Source organism: Trichosurus vulpecula, chromosome 7 (genome assembly GCF_011100635.1).
Source record: "Trichosurus vulpecula isolate mTriVul1 chromosome 7, mTriVul1.pri, whole genome shotgun sequence".
NCBI lineage: Eukaryota > Metazoa > Chordata > Mammalia > Diprotodontia > Phalangeridae > Trichosurus > Trichosurus vulpecula.
Window position 1 is genome coordinate 38,814,357 of NC_050579.1, and position 21,881 is coordinate 38,836,237.

Genomic DNA, 21,881 nt, shown 5'->3' on the forward strand with positions numbered 1-21,881 from the left:
GAATGGAGAGAGGCTTAATTTGTGTTCTGGCCACGTGTGCTCTGAAGGGCATGCATGACCTGATGCTCCTAATCTGTCCCTTGGTCCCTGAGATGAGAATAGGGGAAGAAGTGCCACTGAACCAAGAAAACAGTCCATTCAGTGAAATTTAATCTGCGTGTGTATGATTCTCTCTCTTTCCCCACCCCCCACCTCTTTCTTTGCCCCACATCTCCTGGCCCCCTTCCCTCCCAGCACCCCAACATGTCACTAGGGACTTAGTTGTTGCAACAATTCAGCCAGCAGCTGTTGTGGGGGGTGAAAGACCAACACAAGCCCAACAACAAGAGTGCTGCCAGCACAGATTCTTTTGATCTGCTTTACTAAGGAAAGTAACATTAAGGGTTTAACAATCTTACTTTAATCCAACATATACATATATCATTCACTTAGTTCAGGGGAAAAAGCCAGCAGCCTGAACTTCAGAGCAAATACAAACAAATTACAAACATCAACAGATGGACCTTGTCTGATTCAAATCTCAATGCATAGTTACCAGGGTTTAACAAAGTCCCAACACCCAGGTTTACAAGCTGGAGGGCTCTTAACTACAGCTGCCCAGAGTCTCCACATCAATACACCTCCAAGAGTGAGAGCCCCAAGCAGATAGCTCTGTTCTCTCTTTTTATACACTCTATAGCCATCATCAACCATCATCTGAGCTCAGGCTCCTACTATTGGCTCTGGTCTTAGCAACTCCCCTTAGGACCCTGAGGGCTTCACGCCCACATAGGCTTAGAACCTAGTAGATAGGGGTTTGGGCCTGCGGCTTTGCACCTAGTAAGGCTCAATCAAAGACACTTAATCATTCTAAAGCAGTAAGAAAGTCCCAACTTAATTGCCAATACAACAGTCTCTCCCCTGGTTCCAGTAAAGAGGTGGGGAGAGATCTTTCCCCTGAACTCCTCAGTAACAGTGGTGACTGGGTATGAGAATATATGATACTTTGTCTAACTGAGCCTAAGACTGGATTCCTTAGCTACCTCTTCTGCTTTGTGTCTCTTTTCCTGAGCAGAAAACTGGTCTCAGGAATTTCTAGGTCCAAGTGCTGATGTGTGCACCTTGAGGTGATCTTCACAGTAATGCTAAATACAGTGTGGGAAGTGAGCTGGATTTGTAAGTGGCACAAATAGTGCAGGTAAGAGGTGACACTATCAGTCCCAGAAGTCTCCTTTGACATTTTGTTTTCACCTTTGTCCTGCTTTGTCTAAACTATTTACAAGTCTGGATCTCTTGGAAAACTATGCCCTGGCTTGGGCTTTCTTAGTCCTCTAATCTCACTACTGTGAAACTACTGATCTATGTGACAGCTTTTCATTTGGAAAAAAAATTTACTTTAAAAATGTTTCATTGATGCCTTTTGTTTTTACATCACCATCATTTCCTTTATTAAATCCTTCCTTGTAACAAAGAAAAACAAGAATAAAAGTCTAACAGAGAGATCATGACTGATAATGTCTACAATATTCTGTCCTTGTAGGTGTCAATCTCTGTTGTAAGGAAAATGAGATATGTTTCATTATCTCTTGTATTGAGAACTCTCATCACTTTCTCTACTACTCAGAATCTAACTTCCTTTCTGTGACCCATTTACTTTGTTGTAGTCATTGTGTTTATTATCCTCTTGGTTTTGCTTATTTTGTCTGCAGCAGCGCTGCAGCTTGTACAAATCACACAAATCTTACTTTTATTGACCAATACATGGTCAGTTTTTGTAAAGGTGCCATATACAGCTGTTGTTGTTCAATTGTGTCTGAATTCATGACCCTGTGCACCATACTGTCCATGGGGTTTTCTTGGCAAGGATACTGCAATGGTTTTCCATTTTCTTCTCCAGTGGATTAAGACAAATGGAGATTAAGTGATTTGCCTGGAGTCATACAGCTAGTGTCTGAGGTCAGATTTGAACTCAGGTCTTCCTGAGTCCAGACCCAATGGCTCTATCCACTGAGCCATCTAGCTGCCTTCTATATGCAGCTGAGAGATATTGTATTTCCCCATGTATAAGGTACACCCTTTTTTGAAAAATTTGAGGTCTAAAAACTGGGTGCATCTTATACAGTGGTTGTAGATTTTTTTACTTGCATTTCTCGCTTTTTCGTGCTTGTTGTCTTTGCACTCATTGTTTCACATTTGTTACCGGTATATTAGGTTACATTTTGCCACGTTCTGCCCAGAAATGGCTCAGAAAAGATTTTTGTACAGTGTTGAATTCAAGTTAAAAGTGATCCAGTTTGCAAAAGTGAATGGAAATCGTGCTGCTGAATGGAAGTTTGGTCTTCCTCCAACTGAGAAAACAATCCAAGACTGGCTACGGGAAGAGGAAACCCTACTGAAAATGCCATGGCAAAAGAAGGCCATGAAAGGCAAGTCAGGAAAATGGCCTGATTTAGAGAAGAAATTGAAGATATGGATTGAAGAGCAAAGGGCAATTGGAATTCCTGTGTCCACAAAGATGGTTCAGCATGAGGCAAGAAGAATTGCTGATGAAAAAGAAGTGACTGATTTCAAAGGAGAACACAATTGGTGTTTCAGGTTCATGAAATGGAATAGACTAAGCATGCATACATGCACCAGACTTGCCCAAAAGATGCCTGAAATTTATGAGCAGAAGGTCCTTGAATTTCATCATATTATTGTATGATTTTTTTGATGAATAAAACTTAAGTTCAATAATTTATGTAAAATTACGGGCTCCAAAATTAAGGTGTCTTATACGTGGGGAAATATGGTATATAAATTTTATTTTATTTTATTTTCATTCACTAATTGCCAAAAAGCTATCATCCCTAATTATTCTAAAGTACTAGTAAGGTACTTCTTTCTTATTTTTTGCTTAGACTTCTCTAGGTCTGAAAGGGGTGTATTAAATTCCCCTATTATTATAGTTTTACTATCTACTTCTCTCTCTAATTCAATTATATTTCCCTCTAAATATGTCTATACCATGCTTTCAACTAAGTATTGATATTGATTCATTATCTTTAGTGCCTTTTAAGCATAATGAAATTTCCCTGTATCTCTTATATTTGTCTATAGTTATATAATTTGTCTTATGTTTCTCCAAATTCCTCATTTCTTTCTGCACAATAACATTTAATTGCATTTAAGTATCATAGTTTGCTTTCAGTCAGTCCCCATTCAATGAACTCCTATTTTGTTTCTATTCACTGTTGTTGCTAAGAATGCTTTTGTGAATGGGCAAAGGTAAAAGGAGACTTGAGAGGTAGCCCTCTGTTTGATCAGCTCTACACAGCTTTCCTTCATGACAGAACAAGTCTAGCCCTAAACAAAACCATGAAGGAGGCAAGTCTTGTCCAAGGCCCCCTCCCTTCCAGCACTTCTTTCCTTATTCCTGGCTCTTCTCTCCTTGTCTCTCAGGTTCCTGCAGGTTGCCGCTGCTGCCTTAGCTGACCAGCAGGCTCAAAAGCTAAGGATTAGCTTATCGATGGCCATGGTCCTTCAGCCCCAGTATAGCTGTGTAACCTGTGGCACTTTTAAGAACTCCATTTCCTGTATTAGGAGAATATATTAGATAAGGCAATGCTTTTAAGAGTCTGAGCTTCTCTGCAGTTCTATGTGGCTGTGAACCATGGAAAGCCAAAGTGATAGGTCACCCAGGGAAAGCTCCGTGGAGGAGGTGACACCTGAACTGGGCCTTGAAGGCAGATAAGCCTTATGAAAGGCAGAGATGAGAAGAAAGTGTATTCCAGGCTTGGAGAACAGCTTGTACAAACACCAGGAGACAGGAGATTGCATGTTGACTGGAGCAGAAGGTGCATGAGGGGCAAAGCTGGAGTTATATTAGAAAGGGCTATAAATGCCAGGCTGAGGAGTTTCTATTTTATCCTAGAGGGATGTTTCCTAATAAGGATTTCTATATCCTAGAAAGGAATTTTGAGAGGTTTTTGGGGAGCTGCATAGTATGGTCCAGATTTGTTCTTTAGAAAGATTATTTTAGCAGCTATGCAAAGAAGATGGGCTTGAGAAAGATCAGTGAGGAGGGTACTAAGTAGTCTAACAAGTTGGAGATAAATGTCTCCAAATATTTATCTGCAAAATAATCAGGGAGGGTATTATTATCCCAATCTGGCAGGTGAGCAAACAGGTGTGTATTGAGATGGGGGAGGGGAGTATTGCTCCTGCCCAAGGTCTCAGAGGCATTAGTGGTGAAGTGAAAAAAGAACAAGACTTGGAGACAAGTAGATTTATGCACAAGTGGTGTGACAAGGTACTGGGTGCCTCATTCCTCCAGTTCTTAAGGAAGAGATTGGATATCCACTTGCTAAGCATGCAGAGAGTTCTTGCATAAGGAGAGGGTAGACTAGAGATCTCCAGGTCTAGTCCACTCTGATCCTTAGATTCTATAGTATGTATGAGTAGGATATGCTATGTTACCAGTGGAATCTTGGTGAAGTAGAAAAGTGAGAAGTACCTTAAGGGCAGCTACTCCCTTCCTGCCCTTCTTAAAACAGAAAATACAAGGGCCCCCAAGTACAGAGGGCTTAGCAATGACAGGAAGAGGAAACATAAAAGAACCTGTCACATGGTAATTTTTTAAACTTTTTTTTCGATTAATGAACATTTTTTTCTTTCTTGCCTCTCTCTCTCAATGGAAAAAAAAAAAGAAGGCAAACAAAACCTTCCACAAGGCAATTTTGCAGAAAAAATATCTGAAGGACAGTTCCCTGTTCCCTAGTTCCCAGCTCTCTTGACCAGTCCTTGCCCCACAATCTTCACGGTTGTAACGGTGGAGTCAACCCCTTGGCAGCTTACCAGAGGAATCCTTCCAATCACACCTATTGGCTCATCTGTAATTCTGTGCTCACCTGCTTTAAAACTAGGGCAGAGAAAGAGCCTTGTGCTTTGGTCTGTTGGCCCAGGGCAGCCCTTAATACAGCACAGAAGAAAACGAACTGATGATGGAATGACTGAGAAAAGATGCATAAAAAGGCTGCCAAGGATCTATGTAATACCCTCATTTCAGCAGGGTCTGGCTGGAGCATTAGCTTTGGAACCAAAGAAAGTCTGTTACAGAGAGAAATACAGAAAAATGGAACCATCAAAGGCAGAGGATAGGCCTAGTTATGGTGGCCACTCAGAGTCTCCCTGTGGCAAAGTCCCATCTAGGCTGCTTCACACACCAAAGGACACAGACCTGGACCAGCCCCAGTGGTTTCAGAGAATAGAGAGCAGGCAGCAAGGGCTGGGTAGGGGCACATCGTACTAAACTAGGCCTTAAGGAGGAGAAGGACTGGAAGTAAGATGCACATTTTCATCAAGGACACCATAGAAAAATCAGCTGAGTGATAAAGTCAGACAAAAAGTGATTGAGGGGGAAATTAAAGAGGAAAGTAGGAAGCCCTCCCAGTAAACAAATATGTTGCAACAAAGGCAATGAGTCAAAATCTCCTGAGAAAGGTGAAAATATTGCAAAAAATTCTGCAAAAAAAAAATGACAATGAGGCATCAGAGTGATTCAGCAGAGCAATAAAAGAAGGAAATGAAAATATAAAGCAGACTTAAGGAAGAAGTCAGCAAATTTAACTAGACTTTAAAGAATGTAGAAGAAAAGACAGGCGTATTTTCCATAACAGTAGGTTTTCTGAAAAACAAACAAATAGAATTGAAATGAACAAATGCAGAAACAGAAGAAAAAATAAGGGAACACCATTTTAAAAAATAGTATTGCAAGAACTATACCAAGCAAAAATACTGTACTTGAAAATGGGATATAAAAAGATAAGCCAAGGATTACAGGTCTTCCAAAAATACACCACAAAATAGAAAAAAACTGAAGCACATGCTTCAAGAAATAATAGAGGAAATTTGCCCAGAAATACAGGAAACAGACAACAAAGAGATCCAGAGAATACACAGAACACCCAAAGAAAGATATCTCTAGGAACATCATAGCAAATGTCCGAATTACAACATCAAAGAACCTGGGAGACAACAGTAGGAGAAACAGATTTTAGTATGTATTACAAAGTATGTAACAATGTATGGTTAGGAACCTTTAATGTTTTAGGCATTTCTTCTGTAGTAGGGAAAGTAAATAGTTGTCCGATACTGGATGTCTCATACTTTGTACATACGTAGAGTAACTTTTCCAGAAGGGAGTCCCTTCTGGGGAGATCCTAGATATGAGTCAAACCTATTGGGAGATTTTCTTAGAATAATTCAGTGGGAGGGAATAATGATTCAGAGAATATTGGAAGAAGCCTGAATCCCTTCTTATCAGGATCAAGCTCCCCCAATACAGAACCTGGTTTTCATGAATCCAGAACTGAAGTCTCTGCCAGTGACATCTCAAGGTTTTCCAGCAAGTTAGCCATGCATGGCTCAGCCTCCCTGTAGTGGTCATCTTATCCTCCAAGAGTACAGTTGCAGTGTCTCTACTGGGCACCAAAAGATGCCAGATGGGTTGGTTTACACCCCATACTGCCCAAGTCTAGAATTAATCTAGGAGACAAAATGAGATGTCATTCAAAAATATTAAACTAGAGAATCTATATGTAGTTCTTCCTTTGGGCTAACCCTCCCTCTCCCCCCCAAACCACACTTGTAGGCTGAGTTCCCCAGCTGCAAGGCACTATATGGGTCAATACTATTGAGAAGAATAAATTGATTCATTTTTTAAGTCCTATTTGCAGTTAATTGATTTTGTCCTGTAACTGCCTAAGTCACGGTTCTCTATGTCTGTACTTAGTTTGGAATTCAACTGGCCTATAAAGGGTTAAGGGTAGAAACCCTGTTCTCTTTCTAATCACTGTTCTATTCTTGTCTCAAGGAATTTAGCTATCCTTGGGGGATGCTGGTGTTGTATCCTTACACCACCCAGCTATCCATGAAGGATGTATGGTTTACTGTCCAAAGAACTGAGTTCCAGTTCAGAGATTTATTTCTCTCATAAAACATTCTAATTCTATGGGAAACTAAGTGGTATTTGTGTGCTACCCATAAGAAGTGGACTAGCTGGCAGTTTCCCATCTTTAGCCTCATCCTTGCCAATTAAAAAAGTAGTCTTGTCTAATTCCCATTTATCCTTGAGGCTACGTTCCTGGTTTCCTATTGTGAGAAACGTGATTTTGGGGATCACTGGACTTCCCCAAATTGTGAGAACACGCGGCTTTGGGGATCACTGGACTTCCTAGGCAGGGCCAAAGTCCTGAGGAAGAACCCTGTGATAATCCCTAGGGAAGGCTGTACAGACCACAGGACTCCCAGAGGAAGACGCCCCCCACCCCACTCCACCTTAGAAGACTGGGTATGTCAATTAGGAGCTGAAGCTAAAGAAACTTGTAACCTAATGGGAAAATAGGGCTGATTAGTTACTGCTTAGAAAGGCAGGCTCCTTTGTTCTCAAGGATACACCTAGGGAGGAGCCTTTAGCAACTAGAAGGGATTTTTCCCTTTATCTGAGGCAGCAGGCTGAAGGGGAAACTGAGAAAAATATTTTACCTTGGTATAAAGAATGAGTTGGGGAGTTGCAAACCCATGTGCTCTTAAGAGTCCAGAAGTTTTTTTTTAAGAGAAGTGCCCGCACCCCTTCCCCCTCAAAAATCCTTAGAATCCTTAGGCAATTTGTTAATTGCCAGTATGCATAAGATGAAGCTTGGAGAAAGTGGGGTGCCAAATTCAAATCTGGATGGTTCTTAAAGCAAATAATGATATGAAATAAAATTTTCTTTTTTTTTATAAGTTTGGCCAGGCAAATATTCCTAATACCTGGGCAGAATTAATGTCCATACTCAACCTCCTGTTTATGGGAGAAGAAAAGGGTATGATTAGAAAGGCAGCCGTGGAGGGATGGGAAAGGAGACACCCTCCAGGACCAGAAGTGGTAGCTGTGGATAGAAAATTCCCAAATGAAGATCCAAGTTAGGATAGGAATGTTCAGGATCTTAGACAATTGGTAATAGAAGGGATAAGGGAAGCTGTGCCAAAATCACAGAATATAAATAGGGCTTTTGAAATCAGGAAAAAAAATGAATCTCCTTCTCAGTTCCTAGAAAGAATGAGGAGATATTCAGGATCCTGTTGAAGAGGTTAAATCAAAATGATGGTTGTTAGTGAACCATCGGTTTCTGGGGGTGCTCAAGACCCCAAGGTGCCTACACGCCAGGACCTGCTGAAGGAGTTCAACTCGGGCCTTCTCAGCCAAGGGAAGGGACAGGTTTGTTGAGTTCACCATGATGGGTTGTCTTGGGAGGTTCTACCCTTTGTGACGCCTGTTTTCACAAGCGGGCCAAATTCATTCTAGACTGAGCTAGATTGAACCTGAGAGCCTTCATGGAGGCAAGAAGGAGATTATATACACAAAGATTATAGGAGGGATTGAGGGGTGGTCTGGGGTGGGCTTTGGGGGGGGTCTTGAGGAGGAGTCTAAGGAGGATGAGATGAGGTCAGACTCCAGCAACCAAGAGAATGGAATTGGGGGTGGGAAGTAGCTGAAGGCATGGATATTGATAGTATCAAGGGTGGGAAGTAGCTGTACAGTAAAGGGCAAGGCTAGGTAGAGATTTGGGCCTAATGATAATGTAAGGCTTATGGCCTTAGGGGAAGGCCAGATCTAGTTGGAAGATTCAAGTACAGTTCAAGGGGGCTCCCAGAGACTGTATTCCAGATTCAAGGGGGTTCCCAGAGACTGTGCCCTCGTCACTGTGGCCCAAGGGATGCTAAAAGTAAACTTTGTCACTAGGGCAAGGCCAGATATAAATAAGAAATTGCAAAAATTAGAGAGATGGAGTGAGAGACCAACAGGCAAATTATTGAGAGAGGCTCAGAAAGTATATGTAAGGCGGGAGGATGAAAGACAGAAACAGAAAGCTCGGGTCGTGGCCAATACTGTGAGGGAAGTTATGAGGAAGCAAGAAGGAAGAGGCGATCATAAACAATCCTTAAGGGAGAATCTCACAGAGCACAGGGCTTCAGGACATAGGAGAGATGTGGGTAAATGGCCAGGTAGGACAACCTGTTACTATTGTAATAAAGGACATTTTAAGAGAGAGTGTCCCGAGTGAAGAAAGGAAGAACAGGTAGCTCCTCTCCTCACTTTTGAGGAAGAAGACTATAGGGGTCTGGGGTTCTTTCTCTCTAGACCCAGCCGAGAACACCTAGTAAACCTAAAGGTTGGGGATCATAAAGAAGACATAATATTCTTGGTAGACACAGGGGCAGAGAGATCTTCCCTTTGTACACTACCCATTGGGGTAAAAATTGGGAGAAAAACTCAAAGGTTATGGGAGTTAAGGGTGAGGATTTCCGGGTACCGATCTTAGAACGGACCCCTATCTATTGGAAGAGTCAACAGGTTTTCGCTCAATTTTTATACATACCAGAAGTAGCAGGATCAACAATTCCTATATGTGGTAATCTGGAAATGCAATTGATGTCATCTGAAATTTATTGTTTCTGTATTTCTAAAATTCTCTTAGATTGTAAAATTTAAGAAGACCATTATGTGATTTTAATCTGAGTTTGATATATGTGAATTGGGTGCCTTTAAAGGATGTGATGAAAATTTGATAATTTTAAGCTGTCATATTTGGTTTAGAAATGCTAAACCTAGACTGAAATGAGTAGTTCAAATTTTACATACATAACAATGTTTAGGGCATTATTACATTTCTATAGTATAAATTTTGTTAGAGTTACATTAGGTTAAGAAGTTGGACAATTGCTGTAACCTAAGAAATTATAACTTCCAAGTTTTGTCTGGAAGTTCAGTTGAAATTGTTTTTGCTATAGATCAAATATTTATACAAAGGCCTTGTTGGGTCCTCTTGTAATCTCTGTCAATTCAGGATACATTGTGACTGCTAAAATGTGGTTTTATAAACAGTAATCTTTTCTTTTACAATGCTAACAGTATTGGGCCTTAGAAATTAAAATGGTACCACTAGTGATTAAAATAATTCCTCTTGTAATCTAGATGTTGTTAGGTTAAGAATTGTACTTAATTAAGAAATTGAGGTTGTTAACTGAACCAAGGGCTTTTGGATATTCAATCTTGTGTAAAGTTTTCGGGGTGGAGGAATTCCTATGGACAAAGCTTTTAAAGTCCTGGTAAACTTTGTTATTGTGATGGGGCTAGTTTAATTTGGGTATGTAATGTATAGAAACTAAGTGTTCTCCCCATTGCAGCACCTTTTTGACTAAAGAACTTTTGTGATATCTAAAAATTCTGTAATAACAAAGAATTGAGTTGTTATAATACTTTGAAAGGTATAGGGGTATGATTTTCAGGCTTGTATCATCTAAAGATATATTTATGTATGTTAATCTGGAGGTTTATGGACTAATCTGTGATGGCACTTTGGGAATTTGTGAATGAATCCCAATGTTTAAAGGTTATTTTGCTTTAAGAAGGCGACATCTCATTTTAGAGCTGTCCAGATAATTTTTCTTCATGAAAGTTTAGTGACAATCCTGTTTATATCAGGATTAATTTTAAACTGTTTTAAAGAAGGGAAAATACTTTTGAAAAATGTTCTGTAAAATCTTTTTGTATAATTTTTAGAAGGCCTGCTGAATTTCTACCTGTAAGCTAATTGGTTGCAGTTCAAACATATTGTGAGTTTTCAGAGTTTCTGGGTGAGTACCTTATACTTGGGGAATTAATGCTTATCTATAGAAGCCTTGGGGGAGGGTGGTTGAAGGCCCATTCAATGTCTTATTCTAGGTTTTTGAGTAAGGAGGTTCAAAACGGCAGTCTGCATTCCTTACTCCTCCCCGCCCTTAGTTTAGATAAGAAGAAGGAGTTTTACCTTTGCTCACCTGTCAGAAGGGAAGGAAAGGGGAGGAGCAGCAGTTACTGGGATTTGAGTTTTCCTGAAAGAGAGAACAGTAGGGGTCAGAAGCCTCCAAACCTGGCTTCTTAAAGTCAGCTGACCTGATAAGATTAGATTTGAGATGGGGTTTGGTTTGGTAGTTTTCATTAGTAAAGCTTGCCATCTGATGGAAAAAGAACCCACTCTCGGGGTGAGATTTTGTGATGCTTTTTTGTGGCAGATCTCTGTAATCAGAAATAAGCCAGTAGTGACAAAAGGGAAGGTATCTGCCAGAATCTGTTACCATTGTGAAAGAAGTTGGTTTTATGGGGGAAAAATGGAAAACTGGATAAAAGCAAATATATGAAATCTTGTTGTTTTTAATCAAATGACTGGTTATATTGGTACTCTTGTATAGCCAAATGAAAGATAATATGGCTTCTAAAGTATTAATGGGAATAATTTGGGAAAAGGGGAAAGGAAGTTTTATGAGATAATATTGTTTACAAAATGTAAGGTTGAATCATTATCCCATAGACTAAGGCTGGGATTTAAAGTTATATTGTATCTATGTGGGAGAGTCCTTAGATGTTTTAAAGTGATGTAAGAGCAATTAGGTATTAATACAAATAGTGTAATCACTGGGACTAAATCAGAGACATCTTCAGTTTAGGGAAAGGAATTTCAATGTAAGTCTCTTTAGGAGAGAAGTTGTAGAATATTTATATATTGATGGAAAAAGTTAAATGTGGATTTGAATTCATTCCATCGTCTAAAACATAAAGATAAAATTATATGGTTCAATTCTTTCAGATCAGGTATAATTAGAGAAGAATAGAAAAATAGAGGAGAACCTGATGCAATTGTGTTAGAGCAGTAACTTATGATCTTAATGGGAAGATTTTATGAACAAGGGAGGAAATGCATGCAAGCTATTTAGAGCTAGCTTTTAGGATGTCCCTTAGGCAATGTGAGATTATAGTCACCAATTATTGGAACTTGCAATTCAAAGACTTAATGGAACTGTTAAATGACTTTTTTTCTGAGTCTAACTCCAGGAGTATCAAGGAAGGCTGACCCAAGATGCCAGCAGCCCTGTGGGAGAGCAGGCATGAGCTGCAGGTATGATTTCTCGGCAAAGTTGAGGGGGCAACTGTTCAGCATATGCTGAGGTGGGACCCTCTTGACTTAACTGAAACCTGGCAGACTAGGCCTGGATCAATGCAGCTTGCAGTTTGACACAGCCTCTGCCTGGAGTTTATAGGAAGCTGGGGAAAATATGGTCACCTTACTCTAAGTCCCTACTCTCTTGGTGGCAAATTTCTATAATCAGGTTTTATAAATCTATTAAAATAATTGATTATGGAACATCTTAGATTGCTATAGGACTGGGACTAGTGTTAAGTTAGGTTTTTTCTTGGCAATGGTGTGGAGACAATTAGGTCAAGGGCTTGTGAGAATATTTTGTTATTTGGTTAATATCATGCTTGTCTAAAGTTTTGTTACAATTAGTAATGTTAAAAGAAGAATGGCTTGTGGTTTATTTTGTAAATGCCATCAGAGAAACATGGCATGACTAAAAGTTTGTGATGTTATATGTACTGTGTTAAGAATTGGTTATCTAATGTATTTATGTATGTGCTGGAGTCTGCTGTTAATTCCTTAGTGAAATATCATCCTCCTGGTGAGGAAATGTTAATGTAAAGTATGTTAAGTAAAGTATGTAAAGAGTTAATGTAAAGTATGAGGAACTGGGTTCTCATGTAAATTTCTTAAACATGGCAATTGGCCAAAGTTCCAATTTTGAATTTGTAAAAATGATCAGGGTATAAGGATTAGAAATTGTGCCAAGGTAACTTTTGTAGGAGAATGGAAAGAAAACTGGTTCCTACAAGAAGCAGATGCTGGAGATGGCTGGAACAAATACCAAGGACCAGAGGACTTCATTGATGTAGTTCCCTGCCGGACAGCCTTATGGGAAGAAGACTTTTGAATCTTAAAGGGACAATTGCATTATTGTTTTCTTTTGGGTCTCTGTATCTGTATTTACAAAGGGGACTGCCCCCTTTGATTTGTCAATGCCTCCATCAATCCTTCCCATATTTAAAGGGGTGATGATTAAGGAGAAAAATTCAGATGAGCAAGAGAGTAAGAGAATATTAAAAATGTGGAAACAAAAATTTGAATAAAAGAAGAGAGGGAAATTGTAAGAAATGGGAGGAGGAGTTTTGTTTCCACAGAACTAAAGGTGTGCTTCCCTGCCCTCCTCCACCCCAGCTTTAGCAGAGCCCAGGCCCCAAGGTCGGGTCAGATGAGAGGTCAGAGGCCTGTACTCATGTTCATACTTTTTGAGAAGGCAGTCTGGGGAATTAGAGAGGCCAAACCCACTTGAACCACTTCAAGCTTATCTAGGGTCTGGTCTTGGTCAAGAATCCAGGTCTACTGATTTGCATAATTTGCATATGTTAAAGAGGGGAAGTAAAACAATGTAGTTTAATTTTAAACTAAGACAAGGAAAATCTAATTAACTTCACTTTTGCTTCTGTATCCTTATTGTCCTACGTATATAAACTGTATAACCTAGGAAAACTATGTAAAAAATAAAGATTGTAAACTAACTGTAACTCTAGCAGGAGTGGAGGGAATGGTTACCCCTGCTCCTGCAGCTGTATCAGTGTGAGTGTTCTAGTGAGCACTGCACCTGCCCTCCCAGGGTGCATAATAAAATGACTTCCTCTGCCCACTCTGGTCCTGAGTTCTTTGGGTGAGAATGGGCAAAGCACATGGATCTTCCTAAGGTCAAGTGAAGGGAAGCAATGAGCAGCAGAAGCTCCTCTTGGTCGGGCTTACTCCCGGATCTTGCTCCTCACTGGGGTATTAAGAGAGCTACCACTCCTGATTCCCTTGGGGAGCCCTGTGGTCTGCACAGCCTTCTTAAGGGGTCATCACTTGGGACTCCCGGCCCTGTCTCGGGAGCCTTGTGATCAGGGCCTTGTGATCTTACTGCCGTTCTAAGGGGCTATCACTTGTGTCCTCCTTAGGGTCTGACCCCTAGGAGGCCCTGTGATCCCCACAGATTAAGGCGGGGCTACCACTTGGTCTTCCTCTGGGAGTCCTGTGGTCTGTACAGCCTTTCCTAGGGATTATCACAGGGTTCTTCCTCAGGACTTTGGCCCTGCCTAGGAAGTCCAGTGATCCCCAAAGCTGAGTTTTCTCACAATTTGGGCAAGTCCAGTGATCCCCAAAAACCAGCTGGGATTCTTAAGGTGACAAAGCATTCAAGACAGGAAAGGGTGGTCCAAGGTCTCACATGTACCCACTTTCTTTAATGTCACCAACCACAATCCCTCACCAATGGGACGGCAGCTAATTATATGATTTCCATTCTGTTCTTCACCTTATGCTTATAAAAATGAGTTGTGTCTTCATTTCCTTGTCTTTGGCAATCAAGGCAAACCACTGACCCATTTTATTTTCAGATTGCCAGCCCTGATAATAAAACATCTTGTTCGGAGAAACCATTTTGTTAAATGTCACTCAGGACACTACCAAAACTACAGTACACAAGTCCCCCAGATGGGTTCACCTTCAAAAGTCTGCCAATTGACACAATTAGCTTAAAGCAAAGGCATTTACTGAAATAGCTTAGCTTGACCAATAGTAATAAAACATCTCCATCTTAAACCTAGGGCATACCCACTCACAAATTCACACAGGATGATTGGTAAGGTTGGACAGAGGCACACACTACAAGTAGGTAACGTGGCCAAAGCAACTCCCACTTCTTGTGCTGCAGGGCACTGCTATCTTCTCTCTTTTTGTGATATCTGAGAACTGTTCCCTAGTGGGCATAGTGTTTGGTGGTTGAGATGCTGTGAGATTGTTGGGCTTTCTCTGCACTAGACACCATGTCTCTGTCACTTGGTCAGTCTCCTCCATCTCCAGTTTGGGGCCACTTGAGATCCTGGCCTAGCCAGCAAGGGTCTAGGCACAAGGGCTTGCCATCTCCTCAGCAGGATCCCAGCTCCAGGTTCTCAACTTGAGTCTTCTCTCTTTGATTTTGATTACTTGACTTCTAGACCAAGACTGGGTAGATGCGCTGCTTAGACTTACCACCTTTTCTTTATAAACACGTTTTCTACCATTTGTCCACAACTGTGAATGTGTGGGAAAAGGACACTAAGATAAGCCCACCCTCCAGATTGTTTCCTGACCTATTCATATGCAAATGAACCATTCAAAAGTCTAACAGTCCTACTAAGTGGAAACCTAGGTGTAAAGAGAGCTACTTAATGACCTTGTGAATTTTGGTGTTCTCAAGCTCTGAGTAAATAACCCGATATTCATACATTCTGACATGACTTATGGGGATCACAAAGTTTATTGCACAAAAACATAAAGTAAATAGATATTAATCTCTTAAGGCTCCTCCTAAATACCCACCCAATTCTAAGGTGTGGCCATAGGACTTTAAAACCACAACTACCCTCAGCTTTTGAGAAGAAATAAGAGAAGAGATACTGAGGATTTCATCACAGGGATTGCGAATTGTAAAAGCATGGAAAATGGGAAAGAATGGTGAGAGAAATTAGTCATCTTCAATTTACCGGGTCAATAAAATTCACAAGAATAGTCAGTCTTAACAGTCAGGACTCTCTTTCCTTGATCCCATCTCTCTGTTCCAGCATCAGGATCTCTCCTGTAACTCAGTCCTCTGGTCATTTTGCTCACCAGTCACTCAAGTCTCTGGCCAAAACAGGAGTTTATCAGTGGGTGTTAGAGCCACAAATCTTAACACTCCTGTCTACTAAAGGAAGCCAGGCAGTGGCCATCCATCTTCTGCCCTCCTCACCCCCACTCCAAGCCAATAAGTCTCGATCCAAGGTCAGTAGAAAGGATAGTTCAGTCTGTTGAGGTTTATGGGTGCTGGGCTCCGAAACAGCGACACACAGGTCCTGCCCAAATGAATTTCACCCAAGCCTTCTTTCAGCCAAAGACAAGGTTTATTAGAATGCTGATAGAGGGTAGGTGTGGTTCTAAAAATCTGCCATATTGCCCAGACTCTTAAGAAATGTGAGCATTGGCTAGACTCTTAAGGAATCTGAGCACCTTGATGGCAGCAAGATGGATCTTATATGCAGAAGACTGTGGCAACAGTGAAGGAGTCTAGAAAGAATTAAGGGAGTAGAGGTCCAGGATGGGGCCAGGTGCAGACAAAGAAAACGCAGTTAATTAACTGGGAAGGGCCTATTGCCCCAGGCAAATGCCAGGGACCTGGGCCTCTTGGGAAAGTCCAAGGCTTTTCCTTTTGGGGGTCCAGATCCCAAAGACATGGTCTTTTTCTTTTGGGGGTTCAGATCCCATCCCCATCAAGTCAACAAAGAAGGAAGGGAAAGGAATGGAATAGAAGAAAAGGGAAGGGAAGGGAAGGGAAAGGAAGAACAGTGACAGAGGCAAGGTCCTGCAACAGTGAGGAGAAAGATAATAAGAACATGTTGAAAAATGGCAGGGAAAGAATGCTGTAGAGACAAAATGAAACCAAATTATGGATAATTCAAAGCCAGGCAGTGTAATGCAGTTTAGATTAGCTCTATTAGGAGTTTGGGAGCTATTGGAGAAGCTTTTGAGCATGAGAGACATCTTGAAAATGGAGTTTCAGGATAGTCCCTTGGTGGTATGTACAATAGTTATTGCTAAAAATACATTAAAGCTGAAACTAGAGAGAAGCCATCATGATGAGGTGAGGCAGACAGGAGTGTTTGAGGCAAATGGAGCAAGCAGGATTTGGGGTATGAGATAAGATACAGGTTGTGACCAGCCTCTCCTGTGTTTGTCCTTTGTTCTCAAAGAAGACCATGACATCAGGGAAATGATGACATGATTTGAAATTGTTTTGATTTGAGTGAGGGAGGGCTATGCAAGGTCACCAGCCTCACTTTCTCCTCCAGAGCCATCTGGGTCCAGTGGCCAGATATTCACCAGGATGACTGGAGACAGCTCAGGATGCATTAGGAGACCAGCCAGAAAAGCAATTATAGCAGACTACGCATTGAAGCCTCTTACCATGGACTTATCTGTGTAATTTCACCAAACACTGCCAATTAACCTGACAACTCTCTCCCTTCCCTTTCCTGTTCTCTTGGCGTATCCGTATGGACTACGTGATATCTTGGAGTAGTCCTTCCCCTTCAATTGCTTATCTGTATGATAAAGGCACCTCCAGATTACCTGATTTTCCCAGGCATTCTCTGCCCCCCAAAACTGTATCTAAATCAAGATCCCTAACCCAACTAATTGCTCTGCTTCTCTCAGGAGGGAACATTTGGGCCCGCTTGGGTGCTGTCAGCCCAATAAATGCCTTTCTTTAACTTGGAGACTGCCCGAGTGAATTCTTTCAGAACAGTAGGACCCTAACGTCTATTCCTCATCAATCAGAACTTCGTCCCAGACTAAGGATATCTAGAGTGCTAAGGTTAAGCTTTGCCTGCCTACTTGTTCTGATTTCCCTTCTTCCCCTTCATGGGAGTGGTCTTATGTAAATCTATATTTCCTTCTCACTAGACCTTGCATTCCCTGGAAGCTAAACCCATGACCCAAGCTTTCCCTTTTACGACCAAGGATTAACAACAATGCCACTTGTGATTTGAGTGAGAGAAAGAAAACACAAACAGAAATTACAAGCAGAAATTTTATAAACAGAGCAAATAACAAAAATCAGCAGACAGAGCTTCTGTCTGTCCACAGTAATACCTAGCAAGAGTTACCAGAGAGAGAAGCACCAACATCTGGGTTTTCAAGGCTGGGGGTGGGGTGCCGCTCCTTAATGGCTACCCAGAGCCTCATCTGGCAAAATCAAGGGAACGCTCTTCCAATGAGTGAGCCCCAAAGCAAAATGCTAATCTCTGAGTATATATAAGCTTCTTCAGGGTCAGAGGATGTCACAACCATATGACTCTAACTCATGTGATTTAGGCTTTCTTGTGAATTAAGCAGGTCATCAAAGACTACTGATTCAATCAAAGACAATCAAAGGCACTTGATTGCCTTAGTGCTAAGAAGCACTCCAAAAGAAAAAACAGTGGAAAGGCCCACTTTGCTTGCTGTTACACAAGGGACAAAGCTGCTAGGTCATAACTCTGCTGGACATTTAACATGTACATGACATGAACATGTATTGTTATTTATCCTTCTATGTCTATGTCCTGTCTGTCTGCCTAAAGACACTGAGAAAAGGGATGGGATTCTTAAGAAGTAACTTTTAAAATGTGATGGGAAAAATAACACAAAATAGTTCCTATTTGGAACTGAAATTTGGTAATGGTGGAATAGAAAGTTCAGTCCTGCCTGCACAGACATAAATGTCTGTCCCATTTCTGTGTCCATGGGAACAGAGGGGGAGAGAAATGTCTTTCCTGGGCTTTCTTCTCTTTCCTCGACATAGTATTTCACTTGGCAATTTCATTAGCTTCTAGGAGTTATCATGAAGCACATGATTCACATAGCTATCTGCCCATTTGTTCTAGTTTCTCACCTTGAGCTGTAGTCTGGCATCATCGATTCCCTACTAGACATTTCAAACTGGATGTCCCATAGGCATCTCAAAATCAGTGCATCCAAAATAGAGCTGAAATTGTCTTTCCCCCATTGTTGTCAAGGGAACCACCATTTTCCCAGTCAAGCAGATTCACAACCGAGGTATCCTCCTTGATTTCTCGATCTCACCACACATATCCCTGATAACTCGCCAAACCTTGCCATTAATATCTTCACCACATCTCACCTCTATGGGTCTCCCCTTCTTTCCAATCATACAGTCATCATCCTCCTGTTCAGGCCCTCATCTCCTCTCCCCTGTACTATTTCAATAACCAACTGATGCCCTGGCCTCCTCTCACCCGCCCCCTCCCCCCTCAATCCATCCTTCACACAGCTGCCATTATGATTTTCCTAAACCATTCAAATCTCCTACTCAAACTCTAGGATCAAATATTGTATAAAGTTCTTTGATATTTAAAGTTCTTCACAACCTGGTCCCTTCTAGGCTTATTATACTTTAGTCCCTTCCCCATATGCCACCATTCAACTCTACTGTTCTCCTTGATGTTCCTCCACAGGATACTCCATCTCTCACCTCTTTACCTTTGCTAGTAGCTGTTCCAAATACCTGGAGTACTCTCCATCCTGGCCTCTTGCCTCTGAAAATCTCTGGCTTCCTCCAAGTTTCAGCTCAAATGCCACCTTCTTCCTGATCCCCTCCTCAGATACTGGGACTTTTACTTCTAAGGTCACTTGTCATTTGTCTTTGTCCTTATAGCTACGTCTTGTCTATATATAGTTGTTTGCCTGTTGTTTCTCCCATTAGACCGTGAGCTTCTTGAGAGCTGGACTATTTATGTCTTTCTTTGTATGTCCAAGTGCTTGGCGCTGTACGTGGTACATAGTAAGTTTTTAATAAATGCCGTTTGCCACATAAATCATCAGCATTTCAGTACATTACTAACAAAGCTCAGCAGCAAGAAATAGAAAGATTTTATGTGAAGTTATATGTAGAACATATATCGGATTCCATGCCATCTTGGGGAGGGAGGGAGGGAGAGGGTGGAAGAAAATCTGGAACTCAAAATTATGCGGAACTGAGTGTTGTAAACTAAAAATAAAAAATCTTAATTACAAAATAATAAAAAATAAAATGTAAAGAAAAAGAAATAGAAAGAGAAATTCTATTTAAAATAACTAGTCAATATAAACTATTTAGTAACCTACGTGCTAAGACAAATCCAGGAACTACATGAACACAATTACAAAACACTTTTCACACAAATGAAGTCAGATCTAAACAACTGGAAAAAAATATATAAAATTAATGATTGTTCCAATCCCATCAACATTTATCAAGCACCTATTGTGTTCTAGTTGGGTAGCTAAGTGACACAGTGGATAGAGTGCTGAGTCTTGAGTCAGGAAGTCCTGAATTCACATCTGGCCTCAGGTACTTACTAGCTGCATGACAGTGGGCAAGTCACTTTGCCTCAGTTTCCTCATCTGTAAAATGAGCTGGAGAAGGAAATGGCCAGTATCTTTGCCAAGAAAACTCCAAATGGAGTCCTGAATAGCTAGACCCTGACTGAAACAACCGAACAATAAAAATATTCTAATCACTGTGCGAAGTGCTGGGGATATAATTAATAAAAAGAATAGTTCCTGCCCTCAATAAGCTTACAATCTAATGGGTGGAGATACACAAAAGGAAGCAGGAAGAATGGGAGACTGGGGGGTATCTTGTTCCATAGAGTTGAAACCAAGGCAGAGCAGCAAAGTGTTGGGGGAAAATTTCAAAAATGTAAGTCTCTTCTTTGCAGAGGTAGAGAATAATCAATCAATTAATTAACAAGCATTTATTAGGTACCTACTATGTTCCAGGCCGTCTGCTATGTGCTGGTGATACAAATACAAGGAATAGTACATGGAATCCAGGACTGACTCTTTCAACCCCCAGCAACCCTGGTAGGTTGGGTCCCCAGCGGGCAGTTGCTACTTCTTCCCTTAGGGTCTTTGAGAGCTGTGAAGGGATGGAGGGTTGTTTTCTATTACTATAGGGACCCCGATCATTATCCTCCTAATGGTCAAAAATTCATATCAGTAGCCTGCCAGAGAGAATTAGTTTTTAGAAAGGGGGCATTCACTAAGGTGGTACATTTAGAGCAATGGGTACAAAACATCCCCTCAAACAAGGGGTACATTCTTCCATAAGTACATAGAGTCCAAGGGAAGTAGACTCAAGCCTAGAGAACAGGATGGTACAACTTTTGCACCCTTCATGGTGGTTCCAAGAAGTTCCCCATAGGTATGATGCATCTTGATTTTTGTTGGTCTCCTTCTGGAGTTCTGAAGCTGTCTTTCCTTAGCCCCCTTTGTCGGTCCTGGGTTCCAAATGCAGATGCTGTTGACAGTCACTGACATTCTAGACGCATCTCCACCTGTCTATACGTACTTCTTGGGGGACCTCATTCCATTTCATCCAATAGCTGGAGGTGATGAGGGCACAGTCTCTGGGAACCCCCTTGAATCTGGAACACAGTCTCTGGGAGCCCCCTTGAACTGTCCTTGAATCTTCCAACTAGATCTGGCCTTCCCCTAAGGTCATAAGCCTTACATTATCATTAGGCCCAAATCCCTACTTAGCCTTGCCCTTTACTGTCCAGCTACTTCCCACCCATGGTTTTGGGGATCACTGGCCTTCCTAGCCAGGGCCGAAGTCCTGAGGAAGAACCCTATGGTAATCCTTAGACAGACGTACAATCTTCCCAGAGGAAGACCAAGTGGTAGCCATCCCTTAATCTGTGGGGATCACAGAACAGCCCAAGACAAGATTCAGGAGTAAGCCCAGCAAGCTTCTGCTGCCTGTTGCTTCCCTTCACTTGACCTTACGAAAATCCATGTGATTTGCCCATTCTCACCCAAAGAACTCAAGACCAGAGTGGGCAGAGGAAGACATCTTATTACAGTCCTTGAGAGAGCAGGTGCAGTACTCACAGGAATACTCACACTGATACAGCTGCAGGAGCAGGGGTAACCATTCCCTCCACTCCTGCTAGATTCATGGTTAGTTTACAGTCTCTGTTTTTTACATAGTTTTCCTAGGTTATACAGTTTATATAAATAGGATAATAAGGATACAGAAGCAAAAGTGGAGTTAATTAGATTTTCCTTGTCTTAGTTTAAAATTAAACTACATTGTTTTACTTCCCCCACTTTCCCTCTTTAACATATGCAAATTATGCAAATCAGTAGGCCTGGATTCTTGACCAAGACCAGACCCTAGATAAGCTTGAAGTGGTTCAAGTGGATTTGGCCTCTCTAATTCCCTAGACTGTCTTCTCAAAAAGTATGCACATGAGTACAGGCCTCTGACCTCTCACCTGACCGACCTTGAGGCCTGGTCTCTGCTAAAGCTGGGGTGGGGGAGGGCGGGAAAGCACACCTTTAGTTCTGTGGAAACAAAACTCCTCCTCCCATTTCTTACAATACTATCAGCATCCATGTCTTCAGCTACTTCCAACCCTTAAT